We start from the raw sequence: 25,860 nt of genomic DNA on the forward strand, positions 1-25,860 counted from the left end.
TGGGGTCTCTCAGTCTCTCTTGCTCTTCTCTAGGAGCCTCAGGGACACGTTGAGGACAATGAGGTACCCCGGGTCCAGGTGGTAGACAGTCTAGGTGGGATGCTGATGCAGGACACATCCCAGCAGAGCTGAGGAAGTGACCCTTGCAGGATGCAGGGCAGGATCAAAGGCTCAGAGGAAGAAAACAGCAGAGGAAAGAAAACTGGCCCTGCAGATGTTGTTGCAAAATCTCTACCTTTTGGAATGTGGATGAATAATAAACAACTGAGATCATGTTCCTAGGCCTTGAAGACAAAAAGCCAAAGCATGTCGCCCATCGTTATCATGATTTGAATGTGTGACACAGCCAAGCAGAAGCTAGCGCAGATAGTCCATCAAAATCATTGCTGTGGGGCCGGTATTGCAGGGCAATGGGTTAAGCAACCATCTGTGGTGCCGGCATCTACCAACGCTTTCAGTTGAGTCTTGGCCGTCCTGCTTCTGATCCAGCTCCCTGCTCATGTGCCTAGGAAAGCAGCTGAAGATGGCCCAAGGTTTGACTATCTGCATCCACGTGGAGACCCAGATGGAGTTCTGGGCTCCTGGCTCCAGTCTGGCCCAGGTCCAACCATTGTGGTGTGGATCGATGGATGATCTTTGTTGTCTCTTCCTCTCTGTCTGAAGTCAGTCTTCCAAGTAAATCTTAAGACTGCTGTTGCGAGCTTAGTCAAGTGAGGTTTCTCTAAGACTCAGCGCAGCCCTAGAATGCGCCACTAGTCAGCACCTGTGGTTTTCTGGGTTCATGCAAGTGACCCCAAAGGGCTGTCATCACTCCCCAGAGTATCTGCAGAAATGGCAGGTAGGTTTAGACATCACAGTTAAATCTGATACTCGATGTGTTTTTACTGAAAGCTGCCTTTAGGCCAGAGAACGCCAGGGTGGCTCAAGGCTGAGTAAGCTTACAAAACCGAAGAGTGACCTTGGGAGCAGTGCTACCAAGGGGCCCAGATTGATCTTGGGTGGCCTGAAATATAATGCTGTATTTTTTTTTTTGAGCTTGTGATCTAGCAAACAATGTCATCAGCAGTGTACAAGGATTCTCTCAGTCTTCACAACAACCCTGATGACAGCATTCTAATTCTTCTTTAATACTTAAAAAAAAAATTATGAGAGAGAGAGAGCAAGCTCAAAAGTGCTCCCATCTTTGGTTCATTTCCCCAGTGCTTGCAATGGCCCCAGGCTGCAGCCAAAGCCAGGAGCCAGGAACTCAGGCCAGGTCTCCCACATGGGTGGCAGAGAGCACATTCCTTGAGTTATCCCATGATCTGATCATGTCCACATGTGCAGGAAGCTGGAGGGAGGAGCTGGGAGTTGAACGCTGGTGCTCCAATGTGGGATGTGTCTTAAGGGAAAGCTTGATGGTAGGCTGATGCTTGCTGCTGTAGTAAGTTTTATTTTGCAAAGGAGACATTGAAGTTCATTGAGGCTAACTGCTCCCAAATCACGCAGTCACTGGAGGGCTTGGCCTTGAACCAGGCTCCCTGATGAGCTCTTTCAACCCCCTTCTGTCCTCTGCCAATACCTGATTTTAGAAAGGGTATTAGAAGGATATTGACATCAGTATGAATATTCACCAAGAGGCAGTCTGGTGTAGGGGTTAGGGCCGTGGGCCTTGCAGGATCTGAGTGGTGCCTGCATCTAACTGCACTTTCAACCCTTCTGTGTCTGTGTAGGGTACTGGTCACAGATACCCAGATCTCATGCGTGGGATCTGAAATGATGGATACAAAAACATGTGAGTTTCCTGCTGCTGGCTGCAGGATCCCCTGCTCACTCTGCTCCCAGCAGAAGTGCAGTGGGAAAGGGTGAAGAAAGGTGTGAGATGTCTGATAGGAGTAGGGAAGTTGATTCCAGTCCTGCTTTTCTGCTAGTTGGTGGTCAGATTCCTGTGCTTTGAATGAGATATAGCTCCTCAAACTCTTGTAGATCCTCAAACCCTGGTTAGAGTTAACTGGCACTAAGAGGGTACAGAGTTGATCCAACCAAGCTGTTTAGGAGTTGGGTCTTTAGATTACTGGAAGGCAATTCTCTCCAGTGGGTTGCTTTTAAAAACCAGAGTTGGACCAGCCTCCTTGCCTGCTTCTTTGCTCACTGTACAATCCTTCCATCACTACCAGAGGCCAAACCCATGGACCATCCAATCCTGTACTTGGACCTTTCCATCTATGAGCTAAATCAATATTTCTTTTTATAAAGTGAGGTCTCTCATTGGAGTGAAATACATGGCTGCCCTGTACTGCTAGTGGAAGGTACCAATTGCTAGGAATGGTGACAGAAGCCACCTGCCTGGAACTCATCCAGTCTGTGGTCCTCACTTCCCTTGTCCCTCACCTTCATCCCTTTCTTTCTCCCAGTTTTTACCTTCACTGGATCCGCTGCCAACAACCTTGGCCGGGAGAAAATTTGGGAGAGACATTCCTGGCATCTTTTTCTATTGCAAGGGAATGGAAATCACTTCAACATCTGCCAGCGGCTTGAGAGAACAGGGTCCTTATCGCTGGAGTGCAGCATTCTAATCCTCAAGCCACCTGCTCCCAGCCGGCATTCCCTGGGCTCCTGCTGGTAGGAGCTGGGGCAGCTGTGGAGGCAGGGCACCTTTCCCTTGCCAATTCTGACTTCAGAGTGGCTCTCAGAACATGCTCTTTCCAGATTGGTGGCAGCAAGAGCCACCTCTTTCTGGCTTCTGTTGTCTGTCTTCTGCACTAGTGGCTGCTCCTTTGGAAACCCCGTGGAAGCATGGGTGAAGGAGGATTAAGACCAGCCAGAGAACAGGTGGAAGATCTGATTGGGAGATGACAGCGATGAACTTTGCTTTAATCAATGTTTACTGATTTGTCATCTATTCTGAACAACTTTGGGACTATTTCGTGAATTATTTAAAATAAGCATCTTTTAAAAAATATTATTTTGAAAGGCAGAGGCATGGGGATGGTGCCCTGCAGCCCTTGTATACTCTATGGGTGCCAATTTGAGTCCTAGCTCTTCCACGTACGATCCAGCTCCCTACTAATGTGTCTTGGAAAGCAGTAGAAGAAGGTGTAAGTCCTTGGGCCTCTGCCCCCACATGGGAGATCTGAAATTCCTGGCTCCTGGCTTTGGCCTGGCCCAGCCTCAACTGCGGGCCATTGGAGAATGAATCAGCAGATAGAAAAATCCTTCTCTCTCTCTGTTTTTCCCACTCTCTTATCTCTGCTTTCGAAATAAATTACTTAATCTTAAAGGAAAAAGAAAGGCAGATGAACACATTAGAGAGGCTGGTTTACTCCTCAAATGGCCGTAACAGCTGGAGTGAGGCCAGAGCCAGGGAAGCTGAAACACAACCTGGATCTTCTTCTTTTTTTTTTTTTTTTCATTTTTTTAAATTATATGTTTACATAGTTAATTAGGGTAAAAAGTTTCAAGGGCTACAGGAAAGTAGGTAAGACTATTATTTCCACATTGTTTCCTTCATGTATCTGAGGTAAAGGGGGATATTAAAGGAGAAGCTCCACCCAGTCTCCCACCCATCCCAGGTCCCAGATGTGCGGCATGCTCCGAGGGTCCTGCTCAAGTGGTTTGATAATTCAACAGTTATGAATTGCTGCAAGTCTCGCCACTCCAAGCACAATAAGGTCTTTGAAGAATCCACTGGTTGACATAGTCCATCATAGAGTCTCCGTTTGCCAGTTTTTCGCTGCCAACATATGGCTGAGGTGGTTGACTGACTTGTTTTCCCTTTTGTCTTTTCATGGTTAGGGTCCTGAGTCTGGCAGTTCAATTGGGGAGATCCCCAAAGAAACTTTGAAGTGTTCTCGGACCAGATTCTTTTACGTGCTAGCAAGTACAGGGCCCGGCACAGTGCTGGGTTGGTTCTGTTTCCAGCCCCGACTTCCACTGTAACCAGTGGGTGTTGCAGTCCAGCCTGGTTCTGCCCAGCACACACTCGGCCCTCACATAAACCAGTGAGAGCTGCAGCCTAGTCAGAGCAACCCACACTAACCCCCACCAGGCTCGCCTCCTATCCTGGTTTGCCAGTATGTGTAGCAGACTAGTCCAGTCTGTCCCACATCCCATTCGGCTCTCGTACGCAACCTGGATCTTCTATAGAGGTGAGAGGGACTTAAGTCCTTGGGCTATCACCTGCTGTATCCCAGGGTGTGCATGAGTAAGAGACTGGAAATGAGCCAGGACTGGAATCCAAGCACTCTGGCGTTTGCAACACTTTGTCAAATATTTGCCCCAAGGAAGGTCTAGTTTAATATGAAGGTACTTGAAAAATTTTGTGGAAAACATTTGAGGGGTGAGCAACATTTAGTTTAGCATTTTGGATTGCCTGTGTTCTGTGTTTGAATGCCAATATTTGAGATTCAACTTTGTTCTTAATTCCAATTCTTCTTGCACTCTGGTGAGGAGCAGGTGAGGGCTCATGTGGTTGAGTCCCTGCAACCCACACAGGAGACCTGGAGTGAATTCTTGGCCCCTAGCTCTGAAATGGCCCACGTCTGGCTGTTGTAAGTATTTGAGGTTAATGCAGATCCCAGAAGGTGCAAGGCACTTGGCTTAATCAGTTGGGTTCCTGGCACCCACACGGGAAGCTCTTGGCTTCAGCCCCCTATCTAGCCCCAGCCATGTGGGAACTTACTCCAGTGGATCGAGTTCTCTACATCTGTCTCTCAAATAAGTTGAAGAGAAACCCAAACTGTACTTAAAAGCTAAATTTATTTTGATGTGATAAGGTTTTAAAACACATGAATGGTGGCCTGTGTCGTGACGAAGCAAGTCAGGCCACCTCCTGCAGCACCGGTATTCTATAAGAGCACTGGATTACACCCTGGCTGCTCCACTTGTCATCCCAATCCTTGCTAATGGCCTGGAACAAGCAATGGAGGATGGCTGAGTATTAGGTTCCCTGCCACCCTCATAGGAGACCTGCTACAAGTTCCTGCCTCCTGATTTCCTGGCTGTTGTAGACAGTGGTGGAAGATCTCTGTGTCTCGCCCTATCTTTTTGAAATAATTGTAAAATACACACATCTTTAAAAACAAACTGATGGAGTTTTTAAAAATAAAACACATTTTCCATGGATTTTCAAAATTTTTCAAATTGTAGTCCAAAATAAAGGCATCTTTAATTCCATTTTATATGAATTTTGGTTAGTTCCCTAATATATAGCACTTAGCTTAAGTGCATCTTAAGTCTCCTGACTTGTTTCTGAATGAAGTACTGGAAAGCCATCCTTGATCTCTCTTATCCTTGTCTGCTGGAGGACTCCATGGCAGTACTGAGGGCAATACACTGGAAAAATGAGGGCTTTCCAGTGCAGGGTGTACAGAGCTGTTGGCTACCAGTGTTTTCACCGGGGTAGGGTTCACTGGCGTTTGTCTTGAGTTTTGGATATTCTTGCTTGGGATTCACAATCATCCCGTAGCCTAGATTTCATTCTTTTTTTTTTAAAGATTTATTTTTTATTTGAAAGAGTTACAGAGAGGAGGACACACACAACACACGATGGTACCATGGTGTACATGATGAGCCAGGTGTAGAGAGATTTGGAAAGCAGACTTGGCAGTGCTTGGTGATGGTGTGACCTGGTGGGAGTTGTTAAGGTTGCTAAGGTTGACTCCTGGGATTTTCTTTGGGGGTTCTACATGAAAGGGAGGTGCCTTGTAATGTATCAGGAAAACCTGAAGACAACTAGCTTTGAGGGGAATACAACGGGTTTAGGTTAGAATAATGGGGGTCCAAGTACATCTGAGATATTTTCATGGAAACATCGGTAGGTAAGCAGACCTGTGACTCTGATGTTTGGCATAGATGATGATGGAGTCACCTTCGAGGTTGTGATCACAGTTCAACCCCGTAAGCCGAATGTGGGACCTCTTGTCTGCACCTATCTTGACGAATCTACTTTTGTTAACGGCACCACCATTTTTCCATCCTCAGATCTAAAATTTTCTTCTTTGGAAAAATCTGTTGCCTCTTTCCCTTAAGACAACAAGAACAACAACAAATCCCAGTTGAGGCCTCATTAGACACCATACCTGGCCATTGGTGCTAAGACTTCACTCCACCACGACTGTGTTCTCCGTGCTGAGGTCTGTATCCAAGATGGTCCCTCTTGGACACAGAGCAGGGCTCCCTTGGAACTCCTGGGAGAGCCCTCATTGGCCAGAGCAGAATGTCTCAGCACCTTGTGGAAGGCAAGACCTCCTGTGTTCCGATCCCTTAGCTATGCTGCCACTTTCTGCTCTCCTAGAGTAGCCTTCTCAAAAACTCTTTGTTCATCTAGCATGTTTTGCTCAAACAAAAACAAAACAAAACAAACAAACAAACAAACAAGCAAAAGCAACCAACAAACCATTATAGCTCCTCAAAGAAGGCCTTGGAGAGTGGGGTTTGGGGTTGTAGTGGGGATTGAGGTCCTGGCTGGGTTTCCCTGCATTTCCTTGTTTCCATTCTTACCTGCTGAGGCCTCCAAGAGGAGTCTCTTCTGAATGTAACTGGAAAGCCAGCCCCTTCGGGAACGTTCTCAGAAGCAGGAGGTGTCTTCCTCAGTGAGCAAGTGGGTCACAGAATCTTGCGTGTTTCCCTCCACTGGGCCTAAGGTCCTCCTTTCCTCTGGCTACTTTCTTCCCAGGCAGGGATCTTACCTCACAAAAGTCACCCCTGTGATGTCACTGACCTCAACTGCCACACCCACAAATCCAGTGGAGGAATCACACTGCTTCTTGGAGTGGCACTGGAGAAGACAAGGGTGTCTCCATAGGTCCCAGCTCTGGAAAAGCATTTTTTTGTTTGTTTTTAAAAGGCGGATTCACAGAGTTGGAAAGGGAGAATGATCTGCTGTTTCACTCCCCACATGGCAGCAGTTGCCTGAGCCAGGAGCTGTACTGGGTCTCCCACATGAATTTAGGGTCCAAAGGCTTTGGTCCATCCTCTGCTGCTTTCCGAGATTGTATGTCAGGGACCTGGATGGCAAGTGGAGCAGCTGGCACTCGAGTTGTTGCCCATATGGGATGCCAATGCTTTCAGGTGAAGGATTAGCCAAGTGGGCTATTGTGCCAGACCCAAGCAAAGCAGTTTTACAGGCAATTTGATCAAATTTGACCAAGATTTTCCCTGAGCAAACCTGGGAGATGGTCCTGTGGGTCCACTGTGTTGGCATTCATCCCGTACTGTCTCATAGGAGTGAGCAGTAGCATTGAAAGTGCAGAAGTTTGTAGGGTCTGTCTTACTTTAACAGATGGCATTAACCAGTGGGGCACAAGTTTTCACCTGGTAGAGGGAAATTTGAGTCTGAGACTTAAACATGAAGTTATAGCTAGGTTGGTATAAGCTTGAGTCACTCCAATAAGGAGATAGTTGGAGCTGGGAAGGGGTGAGGTTTATTATGATTGTGTATTTATCTAAGTCTTAAGCCAGGAAGTCAGTCCAGGTCTCCAATGTATGGAGCCATCACTGCCGCCTCCCAGGGTGTACATCACAGGGGGCTGGATTCAGGAGTGGAGATGGGTCTTGAGCCAAGGTACTCTGACATTGAAGACCAATCCTGAGGAAGAAAGGAGAATGGCTTTTTTTCTCCTTATTTTTTTTAAAGATTCATTTATTTTTATTGGAAAGTCAATATACAGAGAGAAGAGACAGAGAGGAAGATCTTTCATCCATCGATTCGCTCCCTAAGCAGCCGCAATAGCCAGAGCTGAGCCGATCCAAAGCCAGGAGCCCAGAGTCACTTCTGGGTCTCTCACATAGGTGCAGCATCCCAAGGCTTTGGGCTGTCCTCTACTGCTTTCCCAGACCACAAGCAGGGAGCTAGATGGGAAGCAGGGCTGCCGAGATTAAAATCAGTGCCCATATAGAATCCTGACACGTTCAAGCTGAGGACTTTAGCTGCTAGGCTGTTGTGCCTGGCTCGCTCCTCCTTTTTTTTTTTTTTCAAAGATTTATTTTTATTAATTTGAAAAAGAGTGATGATGAGAAGAGACAGGGATCTTCAATTTGCTAGTTCATTCCCAGTTGACCACAATTCCCCAGATGACCACAATGGTCAAACCCAAGAGCCTAGAACTTTTCCAGGTCTCCCATATGTGTGCAGGGGCCCAAGCACTTGGACCATCTTCCACTGCTTCCCCAGATACAAAAGCAAGGAGTTAGATAGAAAGTGGAGCAGATGGGATTTCAATCGGTTCTCACCAGCAAAAGCACTGGCTTAATCCACTGAGCCATGGTGCTCATCTGAGTGGTTTTTCTGAAATATCCATCTTCAGTGTCCAATAGAGAAGAGTAAAGGACGTGGAAGATGTGGCCAGAACAGTACAGAAGAAATTGAAGTACAAGTTCACTCTCTGAAGGTGGAAGAGCTTCAAGAAAGACAGAGTGAACAGCGTAGATGATACTGCCGACTGCAATTTTCTCTTCACTGTGGAAGAATTGTATTTCATTTTCAAAGACAAAGGAAAGCTTTGCTGAAGCTGAAGCTTTTTATTGCTTTTAGAATCTGGAATATGTCACACCATTCTCTTCTGGCCTGTAGAGTTTCCTATGAGACGTCTCCTGAGAGTCTGACTGCCATTCTTATGTATATCAATTGATTTTTCCTCACGTGCGCATTTAAGGATATTTTCTTTAAGTTCAATTGAAGAAGCTTGATGATAATGTGTCATGGTGAAGATTACCTGTTGGCCAAGCCTGTTGGGAGTTCTGTGCCCCTCCTGGATGTTGTTTCCCAACTCTTTCTCTAGATTAGGGAAATTTTTCCTTAATATTTCATTGAGTACACCTTTAGTCCCAGCTTCTCTTTCTGCACCTTTTGGGACTCCCATAACTCTTATATTTGGCTTTTTAATAGTGTCTTTCAATTCTTGACTACTTTTTTTTAGCTCGACCCAGCTCTGCTTCCAGCTTTTTGATTGTTTTCCCCTGGTGACAAGAAATATCTTCCAATTCTGAGATTCTTTCTTTCTGCCTCATTCATTCTATTTTGGAGATTCTTCTCTGTACTTTTAATTTGCTCCACTGTATTCTTCATTTGTGATATATCAACTTTCATTTAACTCATTTCCAGTGTGACATGTTCCTTAAATTTCTTGATCCTCCTGCATTACTTGCTTCTTGATGTTGGTAAGTTTTATAACAAGTGTTTTTGAAGACTCCTTTGCAAGAGCCTTCAGTAAAATTCATTGAGCCTTTGTTTCTTCTTTTGCTCTTGGTCACTGTACTTCTTGTTAGTAGAACTTTCTCCTTGGGGGCAGGTTTCTAAGATGTATCACCCACAGGTTTACAATTCGATTTTACTTATTGTGGTTGGTATATGGCTTTTTGTTTGCAGTCACTTGTGCCACTCCCTCTGCGACCTTCCCGTGTCTGTCAGTCTCCAGGTACCCTTCTGCTGTCATTCCGTCCTCTCCTCTTTCCTGGAATGTGTCCTCTCTGCTTCATAGTGGCTAATGTTTCTCTGTTTAAACATGTTCTCACCCTGTTCCTCCATCTTGAGTCTCCCTCCAGTAGCATGTTATCTAACTTCATGGTGTTGTCAATTTCTACTTTTCTTCCTGTTGTTGATTTTGTTTTGTGGCTTTTCATTTAAGGGGATGTATAGTAACTGTGTCATGGAGATTATCATATCCAGATGTGAGGATACAATGCAGTATGCATCTCTACTTCCAGATCAAAGACGGACTCCCAGTGAAAATTTTGATTATATCTTGACAACAGGATGCAGAATTTTCTGTCATTGTCCATGTCTGCAATGATGGACTTATGTCTGTTCATGAAGAACAATATTATTGTCATAATATAAGGGAACTCAGTGGTGAGTGGAGTGGACTTGAGGGAGGGCTTAAGGGAACTCCAGGGCCTATGGAACTGTATTGTAAAATAATAATAATAAAAAAAACCCAAACTACTTATTTTGAAAGTTAAAGTAATGGGATGGGGAGGGTGGAGAGAGAAAAAAAGAAAGAGGGAAAGAGAGAGAGATATCTTCTATCTGCTGGTTCATTCCTTAAATGTCTGCAATGACCAGGGTTGGGTCTGACCAAATCCAGGAGCCAGGAATTTCATCTGGGTCTCCCATATCAGTGGCAGAGGCTAGACACTTGGGCCATCTTGTGTTGATTTTTTTCAAGCCACTAACAGGGAGTTGGATGGGAAGGAGAGTGGCTACAACTGGTAGGGTGCTGAAATGGCATACCGGGCTCACAGGCGGTGATGTCACCTGATAAGCCGTAGTGCCGACCGCCTATTTGTTTATCTGATAGAGTTAACAGAGAACGAGACAAAGGTCTTCCATCTACTGGTTTACTGCTGAATGGCTTCAACACCTGAGGCTGGACCAGGCTGAAGCCAAGAGCTCCATCCACTTCCGCCATGTTGCTTTCAGGAACTCAAGTTCTTGAACCATCATTTACTGCTTCCCAACATTAGCAGGAAGCTGGAGAGGAAGTGGAGGAGTCTGGACTCAGATTAGCACTGTGATAGATGTTGTGCTAAGTGCAGCTCAATTGGCTGTGCCACAACGCAGGCCTCTGTAACACACCCTTTTTTTAGCCCGAGTTACCATGCTACACAGAAGAATTTCAGAACCCCTTCTTCCTATCTTACTGAACTTCATACCCACTGTCCTGTCTCCCCCTTTTTCATTCATGCACCATCATGTCCTCATCACCAGCTTTTGTTTAAGACTTGTAGCATCTATTGATTTTTTTCAGGAAAAAATGACAAGTAGTGATGCTCTAATTTGTCGTTCTTCCCATGTTTTTTTTTTAGCTAGCATTCATCCACAAAGTAGAATAAGTGGTTACTTCTTTCCTTTAATTGTAATCTTCAGCACCAGAAATGAGTGAATAGTTCCTGTCTTTCACTGTGTCATTACATTTTGAAAATGTAATCAATGTGATTTTATTCAGTTACACTTTTTTAGCATGCAAATTTCCAAATAGCAGCTGGTGTCATGGCTCAACAGGCTAATCTTCCACCTACAAGCACTGGAACTTTATGTGGGCACTGGTTCGTGTCCCAGCTGCTCCACTTCCCATTCAGCTGCCTGCTTTTGGTGTGGGAAGGCAGTAGAGGATGGTCCAAGTCCTTGGGACCCTGCACCTGAATGGGAGACCTGGAAGAAGTTCTTTGTTTACAGCTTTGGGTCAGATTAGCTTCACAATTGAGGCCATTGGGGGAGTGAACCAGCTAATGGGAGATCTTTCTGTCTCTTTCTGTAAATTTGCCTTTCCCATCAAAATAAATCCTAAAAAAAGTTTCCCAAATGTATCCAATAGGAGTTGTGTTGAGCTGGTCTCTGGGCCCTTTTGACAAGTCTGGTAACTTTGGACATTTCCTTAGCTTTCGTCACAGTGTGTGGGAATCATCTTCTATGTTCCTTGGCTCAAGTCGGGATGAGCCTTTTCTCCTTACGGTGCTGCAGTTACTATCATTGGAAAAATGGTATTTAGTTCCCAAAGCTGTGTTTTGTGGCACTCATGACTACTGGGTTTACTTGGTGGCCAAACTTCAGCCCTCCCATTGGGCAGAAGGAAGAAATACATATATTTAGAAGAGAATGAGTTTGTAATGTCATTTTCAAATTGAAGAGTTTAACATTGCATTTTTCTTGACCTTCAGATTAGCACTGAGGGAATTTGACCACTTTGGTTTTGAACCTGTATTTCCTTTTTTCTTCCTGCTGCTGTTTGGATTCCTGGCAATATTGCCATGATCAATCAGTTGCTTTTTCTTATGTCACCTGCACAGATTTTCAAATGAACACACACATATTTCTAGCAGCAGTGGAACTGCTGAGTCAAACAGGAGATTCCTGCATGGAGGCACACTGCCACACGCGTGGAACGTGTCAGCTTTCTAATCCTCTCTGTTGTGCCGTTGCTTCCGAGACAGCTAGTTTAGGTTATGTTAGCTTATTTTTCAATTCCATGGTTTGCTTTGTGCTTTTTCCTTTAGGATTTAGGCTTATTATTTGAGTGTGGAAAGCTATTTACTTTGAACTGTGGGAAAATATCTACTTAGAGGGAGTTTGTTCACAATCTCTTTCCTTCAGTTCTGCCTCTTCCTGGGGGAATTGCTTTGTTGAGCTTCTGGTTCATGCATTTAATGTTTAATTTTGCAGATAAAGGTCATTATATGGGTGTATAAATATTATATATTGCATTAATAACCCAGTTTCCTCTCTTGCAATACAAGACAGCTATTCCGATGTCCACCCTGAGTTTCTCACTGAGCGCATAGCAAAGACTGCGATGGTATCTACAGATATCTACAGATAGAACTCCCTGATGCCTGGCACAATGTCCTTCACTGTGTTGGATATTCCATTGTTCTTAACTTATAGACGGCTGATTGATTTCTAGCCTTTTGTGATTTCAACAAATGCAGCGATGATAACCTTCTTCCTGGCAAATTCACTTTGTGCTGTTTCTTTAATTTTTTTAAAGTGGCTAAGTTGGGGGAGGGAATATTTGTAAGGGGAAGAGAGAGAGAGAGTGCTTCTAGCTCTGGCGTCACTTCCCAAACGCCTGCAAAAGCCAAATGAACCAGGAACTCCATTAGGGTCTCCTACGTGGGCGGGCAGAAACCCAACTAGGTGGCCCATCATTTTCTGCCTCCCAGTGTGTTACCAGGAGGTTGAGTCCGAAGTGCAGAGTATCCAGCACTCTGATAACTGGATGTGGTTATCCCAAGTGGTGGCCTCACCCTCAATACCATGACGTCCTCCCTGGTGCTTTGCATCTTTAGGACAGAAGTGGAATTTGTGGGGTTGGTTGTGTTCGCATCTTCCTAGTTCTTTTTTTACCTCCTCATTCTTCATGTTTCTTTAACCTGTAGAATGCTCAAATAAATTAGCTGCAGAGTAGGGGAAAGTATAAAATAGAAATTCCAGCTTGGAGTAGCATACTACTGTGATAACACCCCCCATGTCTTCCTAACAAAGATATTTTCCTGGATTCTGTGTTGATTTCTTGTTGTGTTTCCTTTACAGTTTCACCATGTATCTATGTGTATGTCTCTAATGATCTTAGTGTTAATATTATAACAGTTCCGCTGTTACGAGTTGTTTTGCTAGTCATTAGTTTTAATTTATTCACACTGACATGTACAGGTTTAACTCGGTCGTTTTCATACCAATGAAGCATTATTTTGATGATACTGCATTTATTTATCCATTCTACTCTTTTAAAAATATTTATTTATTTTTATTTGAAAGGCAGAGTTACAGAGAGAAGACACTCACACGTACCTGCACATGTGTACACACACACACACACCTTCCATCTGCTGGTTCACTTCTCAAATGCCATAGCGGCCAGAGTTGGTCTGATCCAAGTCTGGGAGCCAGGAGTTTCATTCAGGTCTCTGATGCAGGGGCTTAAGGACTTAGGCTATCCTCTTCATTGCTTTCCCAGGCCATTGGCAAGGAGCTGGATTGGAAGTGGAGCAGCTGGAACACGAACCAGTGACCATATGAGATGCTAGTACTACAGATGGAGGATTAGTCTGTTACATCATGGAGCCAGCTCCCATTCTACCCCTGATAGGCTTGGATTTGTTTCCAGCTTTTCTGGTTACTACAAACAATGCTGTAAAAATATCCTGCTACTCACACGGGATGGAAGAAACCCAAATCCTGCCTTGCAGGATCCAAGGTCATCGGAACGAAAACCAGGAGCCCTGAGCGGTCCGCAGAAACAGAAAAACAGTAAACTTCCTTTGGGACTAGGGAGAGGAGCTTTCTCTGGTCCTTGCCTGGTTCTGACTTTGGGTCCCCACCCTCTCATAATGACCATCAGGATCGCTCCAGAAACCCCTCAAAACAAACAAACAAAAACAAAAATCTAGAACAGATAGACAGAGAACAACAAGGAAGGCTTGGAATCAGACAGGAAATGGTCAGCGGGGATGCACTTATAACTCACTGGGCGGAGCACAAAGATTAATTACTCCTCACTAGCTTATTGAAGATTTCTCTGCACACCCCTCCTAAAACTGTTCACCTAAATTGTTGACGTATGTCTTGTTAGAATTATAAGCCAGTCTAGACTACCCAAAAACAGCCAGGTTCAGCAAAATCATGCTTCAACGCTATAAACTGCTAAATAGTAAAATTAAAACAGACATGAGGCAGCTGAATAGTAATCTATAGCCATTTTAAGGTGTATAGAACCCAGTTGTATATCAACTAATAATTGAAATATCAATGTAGAAGTCTCAGGATGTGGTTCAGAACTTGCATTTTTTTTCCTCTCTTTTAACATATTGGTTAGTCAATACTATGTCAACTAATTCCATAATGTTACAAATTGTTACTGATGTAATGTTGGGGCTTTTAGTTGATTGGGATGATATTCTGCCGGCTCTACCTTCAGACCAGAGATGGTCTCCCCAAGAAACCGTTGAACTTATCTGGACAATACGATGCTGGACTCTATGCTTGGTAGATGCTTACAATGAAAGAATCTCAACTGAATTTGAACTGTGGTAATGCAACAAGGTGGAGGAATCCACCATGGGGGGGACGGTTTGGGGAGGGGTGGGGGGAATCCTAGTGCCTATAAAACTGTGTCACATGATGCAATGTAATCAATAAAAAAAACAAATAAAATGAAAAAAAAAAATCCTGGTACACTACGAGCTTCTTCAGGATCTGTACCTAGTACAAGAAGCTGCTTGGACTATGGAGTGTCTGGTGCAGCTGGGCTGGGCTATCTAGCAAGGTCGTTACACGTAACAGGATACATCCTAGTTGGTTAACTTGAAATGGAATCTTCCCTAGCTTGTGGCTGGTTCACAGAGCTGTTGGGAAGCTTGACGAGAAGAACTTTGGACTGAACTTCTAGGAATGAGTCCCAGAGCCACACCAAGGTACTGGGCCACCGGGAAAGCTACCACTTCTCTCTTCAACAGGAAGCTGTGTTTTGCATTGGAATGCTGTCTGTATGGTTCTGGTTCCAAAGCCACGCTGCTTTAGGTACAATTAGGAAGCCACTCCAGCTAAATCAGGAAGCCACTGTGAGACATGCTGGCTGCAGAACCAAGGCTGTGTTCTGGAACCACGCTTTAAAATGAGGAAGCCACCATTACAGTTCCCCACAGCCAAACCAAGACCCCCAAGCCCTGCCTCTCTCCTTACCTAATTCAGCAGGGGTTGGGGCCAACCCTTTATTCCAGCTGGAACGCTAGGCATAAGGGTGTCTTGGAAATCCAAGTTTAGTTTGCTGCCTTTGGAAACACAGGGCAGGATTTCAGAAGGAGGTGGGGATCAAAGCAGAGCAAACTTGCTCACAGCGTCTGCCCCATGAAATCATGCCACACTTTTCTCTAATGTGGTTGGTCCAATTTATGTTCCTGGCCAGAAGCTCATAAGGATATTTGTGGTTCTACATCCTTGCCAAGGCTTGTTGGGCTGTTATTTTTGAGAAGCTATTTTATTAATTTGTCATTTTGTGATTAATGAGATGGAGTATATCTTCCTGTATGCATTGGCCCTCCCGATTTCCTTTGCACTCTGCCCTCTTTTTCTTTCAGACTCTCTACCTACTCAATAGCCTTTTTCTAAAGATGTATTTGATCTACTTGAAGGGCAGAAAGGCACTGAGAGAGAGAGAGAGAGAATGAGAGAGAGAGAGAGAGAACTATGTGCTGATTCAATCCCTCAGATGGCTCTGAGACCCAAGGCTGGCTCAGACCAATGCCAGGGGCCTAAAACTGCATCCAAATCTCCCACAGCGTGGTGGGCCAAGTGCTTGAGACAGCCTTGCTTCTTTCCTCAGTGCATCAGTAGGATAGGAAGAGCAGCAACTGGGACTTGAACTGGCATGCCAAAAATGGTGTCCGTTCATGCAGAAAATTTTGTTACTTATATTTTGTATCTTTCACCCAAGTATTATTACTTTCTCCCAAATGATTTCACATGTATTTTAGTAGATTTATTCTTTGGTACCTTATTTTGTGGTTGCTGCTGTAAGTTACATAAATGTATTTGTTTGAAAGTTGAGTGAAAGAGTCTGAGAGAGGAAGATCTTCCGTCTAATGGTTTATTCCCCAAATGGCTGTAAGAAGCTAGGGTTGGGCCGGGCTAAAGTCAGGAACCTAGAGCTACTTCTGGATTTCCCACGTGACAGCAGGAAGTCAAGCACTTGAGCCATCACTGATGCTTCCTCAACTCATCAGCAGAGAACTGGGTTGGAATTGGAGCAGCCAGAACTCAAACTGGTACGCATGTGGGACTCTGGCATCGCTTAAGCAAGCCCCAGTAAATTTTAAGAAATTGAACTTCCTAACCTTTCTTTTTTGGAGATGGTATACAGGAATGCATATATTGGTTTTATGTCTAGGAAAGTCAGTAACTTTTTGTACTAATCCTACTAATTTCTTGATAATCAGAAGTTTTTCTATGCAGAGCATAATATCTGAAAACAATGCCACTTTACTTCTTTTCCGCAGGTATATATTTTCCTTATCTTTGCCTGGGGGAACATGTTAGGATTCCAACATGATGCTGGGATGATTGGAGAAACATGTGACTTTTCCATTATGCCATTTTTTTAAGAGTATGTTTCAATACTTTCCAAACTAAGAGCAGTTGTTTTTGCTCTTGGTATTTTAAAAATACCTTTTATCAGGTTAAGAACATTCATTTTCTTTCTAATTTTAAATGATCTTTTTTTCTTTCTGATTCATGAATGCTGTTGTGAATTTTAGCCAAAACTGTCTATCTCAATCCAGATCTCAGCATAAATTTAATGAGATAAATCCCATTAATATTTGTTCTTTTCCTTTCTAAAAAAAAAAAAATCTTTAAAAATGTAGTCTTTGACTCCGTGTGATTTGTAGGTACAATTCTAAGAACCTAATGATATTCCCTTTCTCCTTCACCCCTCCTCCACCCTCCTCCCTGCTATTATTTTTAGTTTTTGAGATAACATTTAAAATCGATGTTACAGTTACAAGGCTTAATACTGCACCAGATAAGAAATTTACCAAGTAAAAAGCACCAAGTGTAGTGGGAACACAGACAGTGGCTGTGCAAGCAACAGTGGTCTTCTTCTTTATGGAAGGTAGAGAGAGAGAGAGAGCTGGGATCCATATCTGCTGGTTTGCAGCCCAGGTGTCCACCACAACCGGGGCTGTGCCAGTCTGATGTCAGATCTGGAATTCACTCAGGGCTCCCAAGCGGGTGGCAGGAATCCTGCTAACCTGAGCTTTATGACTTCTTCCCAGGGTCCGCATGAACAGGAAAGTGGAATCTGGGGTCAGAGCTGGAGATGAACCCAAGGCCGTCCACCGCGGGATGCTGGCGGAAGCGCGCAGGGCAGGTGGGATTCCGACATCCTTTGCTCTGTGTATGCCAATGTTTGTTGTCTTTAGATCTCTGTGACAGTGTAAAGTCGTAACTTCTTGGGGCCTTGACCTTGTTTCCCAAGGGTCAGTGATGCAATTTTCATTTGTGAGTCACTGGGTTTCTAAAGAGCGGAAGCACACGTAGGAAAGCAAGCGCAGATACGTTTGCGTCTCATCTCACCGTTTACAGCTGAGCGCTCTGGGGTAGCTGACATTTCTGGGAAACAGTCTTCTCACCAGTTTAATGGGAGTAGCAGCACGCTCTGTCACGGCCTCCACGCATTGCATACCTGTATGAAGAAGGTATGTATCTGTGTCAGAGTGGAATCTACTTCCAGCAAGAAATAGAAAACTCTGCCGAAGCTGGCCGTGGGGCACCTACCCTCCTGTGTATTGTTTCCAAGGTAGAGTCTCCCTCGGACGCTGTGACCAGCAAGAGGTCAGCAAGCTTGCTAGGAGCTTCCTCTACTTGGTAAGGATGAGGCCAGGAACATGGACCACCTACTTCTGCAAGAGATGCAGTTGGCAGTCTCCAACATGTTTTCCAAGTCCGGTCTGGAATCATGGGCAGATTACTGAACTAGTCAATGTTAGCTATGGTTCTTCTAACAAGATTTATTTGAAAAGCAGAATTGAGAGAGAGAGGAGTGAGAGCAAGTGGGAAAGGTGGAAGAAATCTTTCATCTTCTATTTCACTTAAGTGGCTGCAATGGTCCTGGGCTGGGCCAGGATGAAGCCAGGAGCCAGGGACTCCGTCTGCGTCTCCCACCAGGATGAAGCCAGGAGCCAGCGACTCCGTCTGCGTCTCCCATGTGCGTGGCAGGCACGCACGCACTTGCACATCTTCTGCTGCCTTTCCAGGAGCATGAGGAAGGAGCTGGAGGAAGTCGGGCAGCCGGAGACTCTATAAAACGTTAACTATTACCTGTTCCACTTTCCAGATTAAATTGTTTGCAAATTTCACCTGATTTAAAAAAAAAATTAGAGTTCAATATTTGTAAAATATGTAACCTTGTCATCATGTGCATTTAAAAATGATTTGTTAAGAAGTCTGGATACAAAGTGCCTGCTAAAACATAAGGATCTTTTCCTGTTTTACTCATCTGGTCACCAAACACAGTTTTTCTTTTCCTTTTTCCCAGCAAATCCGAATTCTAATTTTCGTCAACGCATCAGGACTACGGACTCTGAGTCTTTCAGGATACGATTATTTTCTGTTACACATTGATTTTGACTTCCACGGAGTCTTTTGTTTAATTTGCTAGTTTTAAAACTACTTGTAGTCAGTTTATGCCTCCTCTTCCAGACAGGCATATCCTCAGTAGGTTCAATTCCATTGTCTTGATGGCGTCTCTTCTCCGTCCTCAGCCCTGTCCCCCACTGCCCTGGCTGCTCTTGGCTCCTGCCCCGTCTGCCATCCTTGGTTCTGCCTTGCCATCAGGACTGCACTGCTCATTATTGCTTCATTTCCCTTTATTTTATCCTCTGACTTAATGGATAGTTTGACCGAGTATGAAATTCTAGTTTCAAGACCTTTTACTCAGAACCGTGAAGACTTCATTCCATTGCATTGTGTAACATAAAACACACGGTTGTCTTCTTTCTTTCCTTTGACAGTTGTGGGATCTTTTCTCTGTCCCTACTCTTCCGGGTCACAGTGCAATGCTTTGTTTTAGTTCCTCCTCTGGGACTGGGCAGATTACTTTTAACCTAACATCATACATCTTTCAATTCCGGCAGGCTTCTCATTCATTGCTTTTTCTGATGGCTTGTTTTCTTTCTTGTAAATTCCTGGACATTTTCTGATGTTTTTCCTCTCTATATTCCTAACAATTCCTTTATACATTGTTGCTTTTTTCTCTGGGAAAATTTTTCAATACAATCTATTCTAACCTAATTTATTCTAAGAATTATTTGAATGCTTTCATTTAATGGATTTGAATATATATATATATGCTGTGGACCCAGTGCAACGGTTCAGTGGCTATATTTTCACCTTGTGTGTGCCAGGATCCCATATGGGCTCCAGTTCATGTTCTGGCTGCTCTACTTTCCATTCACCTGCCAGCTTGTGGCCTGGGAAAGCAATGGAGAATGGCTCAAAGTCTTGGGATCCTGCACCTGTATAAGAAATCGGGGAAAAAGCTCCTGGTTCTTGGGTTTGTGTTAGCTCTGCTCCAGCCACTGCAGCTGTTTGGGGAGTGAACGAGCAGATGGAAAAATCTTTCTTCTGTCTACAAATCTGCCTTTCTAATACAACAAATACTTCTAAAAAATGTCTGGGGCCCAGCACAATGGCCTAGAGGCTAAAGTCCTCACTTTGAATGCACCAGGATCCAATCCCATATGGGCCCTGGTTTTAATCCCAGTAGCTCCGCTTTCCATCCAGCTCTTTGCTTGCAGCCTGGGAAAGCAGTTGAGAATGGCCCAAAGCCTTGGCATCCTGCAGCCATGTAGGGGACCTGGAAGAAGTTTCTGGTTCCTGGCACAGCACCAGCCATTGCAGTCACTTGGGGAGTGAATCATTGGACAAAAGATCTTCCTTTCTGTACATGACTTTGCAATAAAAATAAATAAATCTTTAAAAAACGTTGTCTCATATCATTTTTCTTATATTGTCTTTAATTTTTTTCTTATTTATTTATTTATGTTTATTGGAAAGTCAAATACACAGAGAGGAGGAGAGACAGAAAGATCTTCCATCCAATGATTCAGTCCCCAAGTGTTCTCAACGGCTGGAGCTGAGCCAATCCAAAGCCAGAAGCCAGAAGCCAGGAACCTCCTCTGGGTCTCCCACACTGGTGCAGGGTACCAAGGCCTTGAGCCATCCTTGACTGCTTTCCCAGGCCACAGGCAGGGAGCTGGATGGGAAGCGAGGTTGCTGGAATTAGAACTGATACACATATGGGATCCTGGTGCGAGGACTTTAGCTGCTAGACTACTGTGCTGGGTTCATCTCATATCATCTTTCTAAGGCTATGTCAACAATGCCTGGGAAATTTTTTATTTTTCTTTTCAAGATTTATTTATATTTTATTTAAAAGTAAGAGTCTGAGAGAGAATCTTCCATCTGCTGATTTGCTTCCTAAATTGCCAAAATGGTCAGAGCTGATCTGGCAGGAAACGGGTAGCCAGGAGTTTTCACCTAGTTTCCCACCTGGGATGCAGGGACTCAAGGCCTTGGGCCATCCTTCACTGCTTTCCCAGGCCATAGGCAGGATGCTGGACTGGAACTGAAGAACCAGGACTCAAATTGGCATCCATATGGGATGCTGGCACTACAGATGGAGGATTGGCTTACTCTGCCACTGCGTTGGTCCTGAGAAAGGGTTTTTTTTTTTTATTTTTCACTTTTTATTTGCTTTTCCTGGTTTGGATTGATCTCTGACTTTAATATTGTCTGCTTTTATTGACTGTAAGTGCTGTTGATGCTGGTCTTCTCTTGATCTTGGGAGAAGACGTCCATGACATTGTTTTACACACCTGTACCATGGCTGCTTCTTGATTGAAAACAATGTGACAATGTTGATTTGTAAAATGATTCTGCATTTCAGAGATGTTCAGAGATGCAAACAATATGCAGCTTAGAATCCAAGAGGAAGGTAAATGCTTGCCTCTGTTGTCTGGGGATCCTTGCCACTCTGCTGGTAGCTTAAGAATGGTGCTGAAAATCTGTCTGAATCCCTCCCCGGGCGTGGGTTGGAGAGGGAGGGGGTGACAGAGAGGTCCTCGGACTCTGAGATGAATCACAAAGTAGTTGGGCCTGGTTGTTTTGTGTTCTCTTGAGCTGGTACGATCTCCAGCTCCTTCTCTTGGGGAGTGCGTGATTCTGGCTGCCAGCTCTCTGCAGGATGGGACGAAGGTGAGGCGCGGATACTCAGGGCGCATGCTCCGGCTTGGTCTGCTCCCTTCACTTCAATCTGCTGTTCCGTAGCCCAGACACAATCAGTATTACTTCCCCGGGGGAGAAAAATCCTCAGGCTTCTACTCCTGTGGAGTAGGGAAGGAGAAATCTTGGAGATGGTTTCACAGACTCTTGTCCAAACCTTCCGTTCTCAGCTCTTTTGTCCACTTCCAAAGGAACTGCCTTGGTGCTGCCAGCTGCTGGATCGTCTACGATGCGAGTCAGGCCGAGTCTGAAGTTTTCTGTGGTTGTTTCAGGCTTGCTAAGTCAATTACTTTTCCTTCTTTGTTTTCCCATTTCTAAAATGTTTTCAGGACACCTTGGCCCTGATAGGTCTCTTCTTCTTTCTTCTCTTTCCCTCTAAACCACTCCATTGCTTTACTTTGTCTCTGGGAAGAAATGAAGGTTGATTTTGAAAGTCTGCCTTTATGTGCAGTTCAGAGCATTTGGGAAAGCACACAGGGACAGAAATGACCCATCACCATGAATTGCCACAATTACTATCTCTTATGCGGCTTTATGTGCTTCTGTGCGATAAATTGCTGGTTTGGGAAATGGTAGGTGAACTAGCATGCGCATTTTGAAGAATGAAGGTACTTCAGAAAGTTCGTGGAGAATGGAATTCAAAGATAAGTTTGACTTGATGCAAAACAATTTCGAAATCTGTGCTTACGAGGGTTCTTTGAAAAGTGCATGGAATAAATGTGTTATGAAAAAAGCTCTGCATGGGCATCAACATGTTTTAGTACCAAAAAAAAAATTATCTTTGAATTTTGTTTTTCCTAACATTTTGGAAGTACTCTTTAAAAAAAAAAAGAAAAGAAAATTTTTGATGCTGTTTACATAGTTGGTGAGAATTCAAGCCCTTGAGGACCACTGAATAGAGTGGAAGGGTTGAGGTACGGGGGCAGGGGTAGTGGGGGGGACAAATGCTTCCAGTCTTGCTTTCAGCCTTTTTCTACTCTGGGGGGTGGGTAACGTGGGGGGAGGTGCTGCTCCCAGCTGCCAAGCCGCATCAGCAACTCGGGGCATGCATGTCCACTTGATGTGATCTTAGAAACCCTGATGCGGAGAAGTCTGTTCCGAGGGTTTTGCTTGAGCGGCCTTGACAGTTCCCCCAGACACTGTTGGTTTCCCTGCTCCAAGGTTGAACCAGATGATTTGTATTCCAACCTTGGAATGCGCATATTGAAACTAGGCCTCCTCAATTTCTGGCGCATGTGCAGTGGACAGCATGTCAAGATACATAAAGCAGACATGACAGCCAGCTCATTTGGGCCTGCAGAGGACACTGAGTACCACGAACAGATTGGACAACGCTCCTGGCCAAACTGTGGCAGCAAGTGTCTCTTCAAGTGGATGCTCTCACATGGACTCTGTCACCCAGTGGACCTTGGAGGAATTTTCTCAAGCTTGGAAGTGCTCTTGTTCTTGCCTAGTGCTCCCATAGAAGTGTTCTCATTTATAATTGTACCAATTGTGGAGAATATTTGTTTTAAAGTAACTTTTGTCAACAGCACTGACCAGCATGCTTTTGAAGCTTTTGTGGACAAAAGGTTATCTTTAAATTTGCCTTTCTTAGATTAGTACTTTCAGTCTTTTTGTTTTTTTTTTTTCTGAGAGATTTATTTAGTTTGTATTTTTAAGAGATTTATCTATTATCTATCTACCTACCTACCTACCTATCAAGAGAGAGAGACACAATGTTTTATTTATTGGCTCATTCCCCAGATGACTGCAATGTCCGACCAAACTGAAGGCAGGAGCCAGGATCTCCCCTGGATCTCCTGTGTGCACGGTAGGAGCCCAAGCACACGGGCTGTCCTCTGCTGCTTTTCCCAGGAGCTAGGAGAGCAGGCTGAATTCCAGGACCAGGGCCTCCTGCAGAAAAGTTCAATCAGATGGGGAGTCCCTTGCTCCAGTTGGTCTCCATGCCTTACCTGTGCAGTGGCTATTTGGAGCATATAGCCAGTCACATCTGCCACCCTTTTCCCTAACATGGACCTGTGGTTATGCTGTGATGAACCTGGTGCCTTTATGTGCATACAGGACTGCCCTTCTCCCTCCTCTTTCAACCTGGGGCAGAGAGCAAGGGAACACAGGATTTTGTCTTAGTAAAGCCCAGGGTGGGGCTTTCCATCCCAAGGCCAACACTTGTAGAAAAAAATGACTGAACTTGCCCCAGGGTCAGCCAGAGATCTGACCCTGGTGACTGGTGTGTATCATCTTCAAGTTTAGTGTGTACCCCAATATTGAATGGGCCTTGGTGGTGTTAGATTCATCTGTGACACACACAGCTGACTGAGTAGCCTGGGGGCTGCCTCTGCTGTAGCCCCAGCTATCTTGGGAAGAAAGAACTGCTTGCTGGGAGGGGGACCCCATGCCAGGCTGAGAAAACCTAGAACTGAGCAGACCCCGGTGGTCCCTGTCTCCCAGGAGCCTCTGGAACAGTTTCAGAGTCCTGGCTGAGTGGTCTTAGATCCCAGCCTGTGTCGCCAGCTGCTCACAGGTGCAGAATCAGGGTGTGCGAGTTCAGCTCAGCAAGGTTAGTCTTTCTCCTGCCCCCAGGCTGCCCTGGTCTGGGTGGAATGAGAACTGTGGGTGTGATCTGACATCAGGACACTGATGACACAGGACAAGGAGTCTGACCACAGGGCTAGGAAGACGCTTGTATGAATACATATGCTTTTTAAGGCACTTCCTCGGTTCATGTAACACACCAGCTGGAGAGCGGGGAAGAACTTCAGTCCTGAAATAAAAATGAGCAGACTGCTTGGAATCTCTGGGACAGTCATGAATGAAGCCAGGTTACTAAAACTAATACTTCAGTTCACAAACGATGCTGAATATATCACTTTCAGGAAAGAAGAGAGATCTGTATAATGGGCATAATAGAGTGCTGCAGGGCCTGACTCAGTGGTGTAACAGGCTAATTCTTCGTAGCATTGCCATCACATGTGGGTGCTGGTTTGTGTCTCGGTTGCTTCATTTCCCATCCAGTTCCCTGCTTGTGGCCTGGGAAAGCAATGGAGGATGACCCAAGTCACTGGGACCCTGCACGCACGTGGGAGACCTGGACGGAGTTCCTGGCTCTTGGCTTTGGTTTGTTTCTGGGCATGGTTACCATTTGCTGAGTGAATGAATGGATGGGGGATCTTTCTGTATCTCCTTTTCTCTGTAAAACTGCCTTTCAAATAAAAATAGGAAAATCTTTGAATAAAATGCCTGGACCAACCAGAAAAGAGATGGACACAATTAACTAAAGATCAAGCTAAAATTCTTCAACTGGAAAAATACGTTAAGTGAAACGTAAAATGTAATAAAAGATCAAACAGAAGAAAAAGTGAGTTTTGAAACAAGGTATTTGCGAATAAATCAGAAAAAAGACGGCTTTATAGGAAACAGGGAATAGTATGAAAACAGCAAATATCTGAATCGCTGAGAATGCCCTCAAAGCGTGAAAAATATATTCAAAGAGCTAATGACAGAAGACTCCCTAAACCTAGAGCCAGACACAGCTACTGATATTCAAAGATCAAAGGTCGCCAGTCAGAGTCAACCTGAACCAGTCTAATCCAAGGTTAAAAATGTGGAGGGCTTCTCCAGTACCTGGAGGCTTGCACTCTGCTTACCCGCAGGATCCTCAGCAAGAACCAGCTCTCAGCAAGAAGTGGCTCACACCTCGACAGCAGCGAAGCCAGGAACACGTGTCTGGGGAGCAAAGACATCCCCAAGGGAACAGAAGCTGAGTTTGTCACCTCCACAGCTGTGTTACAGGAAACGCTAATACGATTCTTCCAAAAGGAAGAGGAGATGGACAAGCATGAAGGTAGAAAACGCTCCGGGTAAGACAAACTGCCCAAGCAGATTCAGAATACCCTGGCATTGTAATCAGGGTGTGTAAATCACATGTGGGTTCACTGTGGAGACCACACGCGTTGTAATCACCACGGTAAAATGCTGAGAGGGGTAATGCGGGAAGCCCTCAAACGGATTATCAAAAATCAAAAATTGGGGCAAGAATACATACAGGGTTCCTTACAAAGGTCTCTGTGTTCTTTGAGTTTTGCTTCTTCTCCTGTTTTAATAATCAACATTATTGTTTCAAGGTACCATATCCTAGCCAAAAGAACATTTTTGTAAGCCTAATGATGATTACCAGGTGAGAAATTATCACAGACTTACAGAACAAAAAAATACTAAGCAGGAAACAACTCTGGAGAAAAATCACTTCACCATGAAGGAGGATAGTGAGAGATAAAGAAAGAGCCCAAGGAACCACAAGTATCAAACAAATATCAAAATGGCAATAGTAAGTTCTGACCTTAAATTAGAAGGCACATAGTGATGAAATGGATGAAAAAAAAAAAAAAAAAAAAAAAAGCAAAAGCAAACCAAACCAAACAACAGGACCCAACTCTACGCTGGTTGCCAAAAACTCAATTCACCTCTGAGGACACATACTGACTGCACATCAAAAGATGAAAGAGGATATTCCGTGCAAATATAGCCCAAGAGAAAGCTGGTGTAGCAAAACTTGTATGGCACAAAGTAGATTTTAAATTTAAAGCAATAGAAAGAAAATAGGA

General features: G+C 44.5%; 2 long non-coding RNA genes across 2 annotated transcripts in view; one reads left to right on the forward strand and one right to left on the reverse strand.

Moving 5' to 3' along the window:
- The window catches only part of LOC121158990, a 21,223-nt gene extending 14,585 nt beyond the window's left edge, over positions 1-6,638 (reverse strand). Inside the window, exon 1 of the long non-coding RNA XR_005884285.1 lies at positions 6,481-6,638. This is a non-coding gene — a long non-coding RNA (uncharacterized LOC121158990). The remainder of the gene's footprint in view (positions 1-6,480) is intronic.
- Positions 1-17,681, forward strand: part of LOC121158989 — a 26,197-nt gene extending 8,516 nt beyond the window's left edge. The window contains exon 3 of the long non-coding RNA XR_005884284.1: positions 17,558-17,681. This is a non-coding gene — a long non-coding RNA (uncharacterized LOC121158989). The remainder of the gene's footprint in view (positions 1-17,557) is intronic.
- The last annotated feature ends 8,179 nt before the right edge of the window (positions 17,682-25,860 follow it).

Source organism: Ochotona curzoniae, unplaced genomic scaffold (assembly GCF_017591425.1).
Source record: "Ochotona curzoniae isolate NIBS_2020 unplaced genomic scaffold, NIBS_Ocur_1.0 contig_4064, whole genome shotgun sequence".
In the NCBI taxonomy this organism is placed as follows: domain Eukaryota; kingdom Metazoa; phylum Chordata; class Mammalia; order Lagomorpha; family Ochotonidae; genus Ochotona; species Ochotona curzoniae.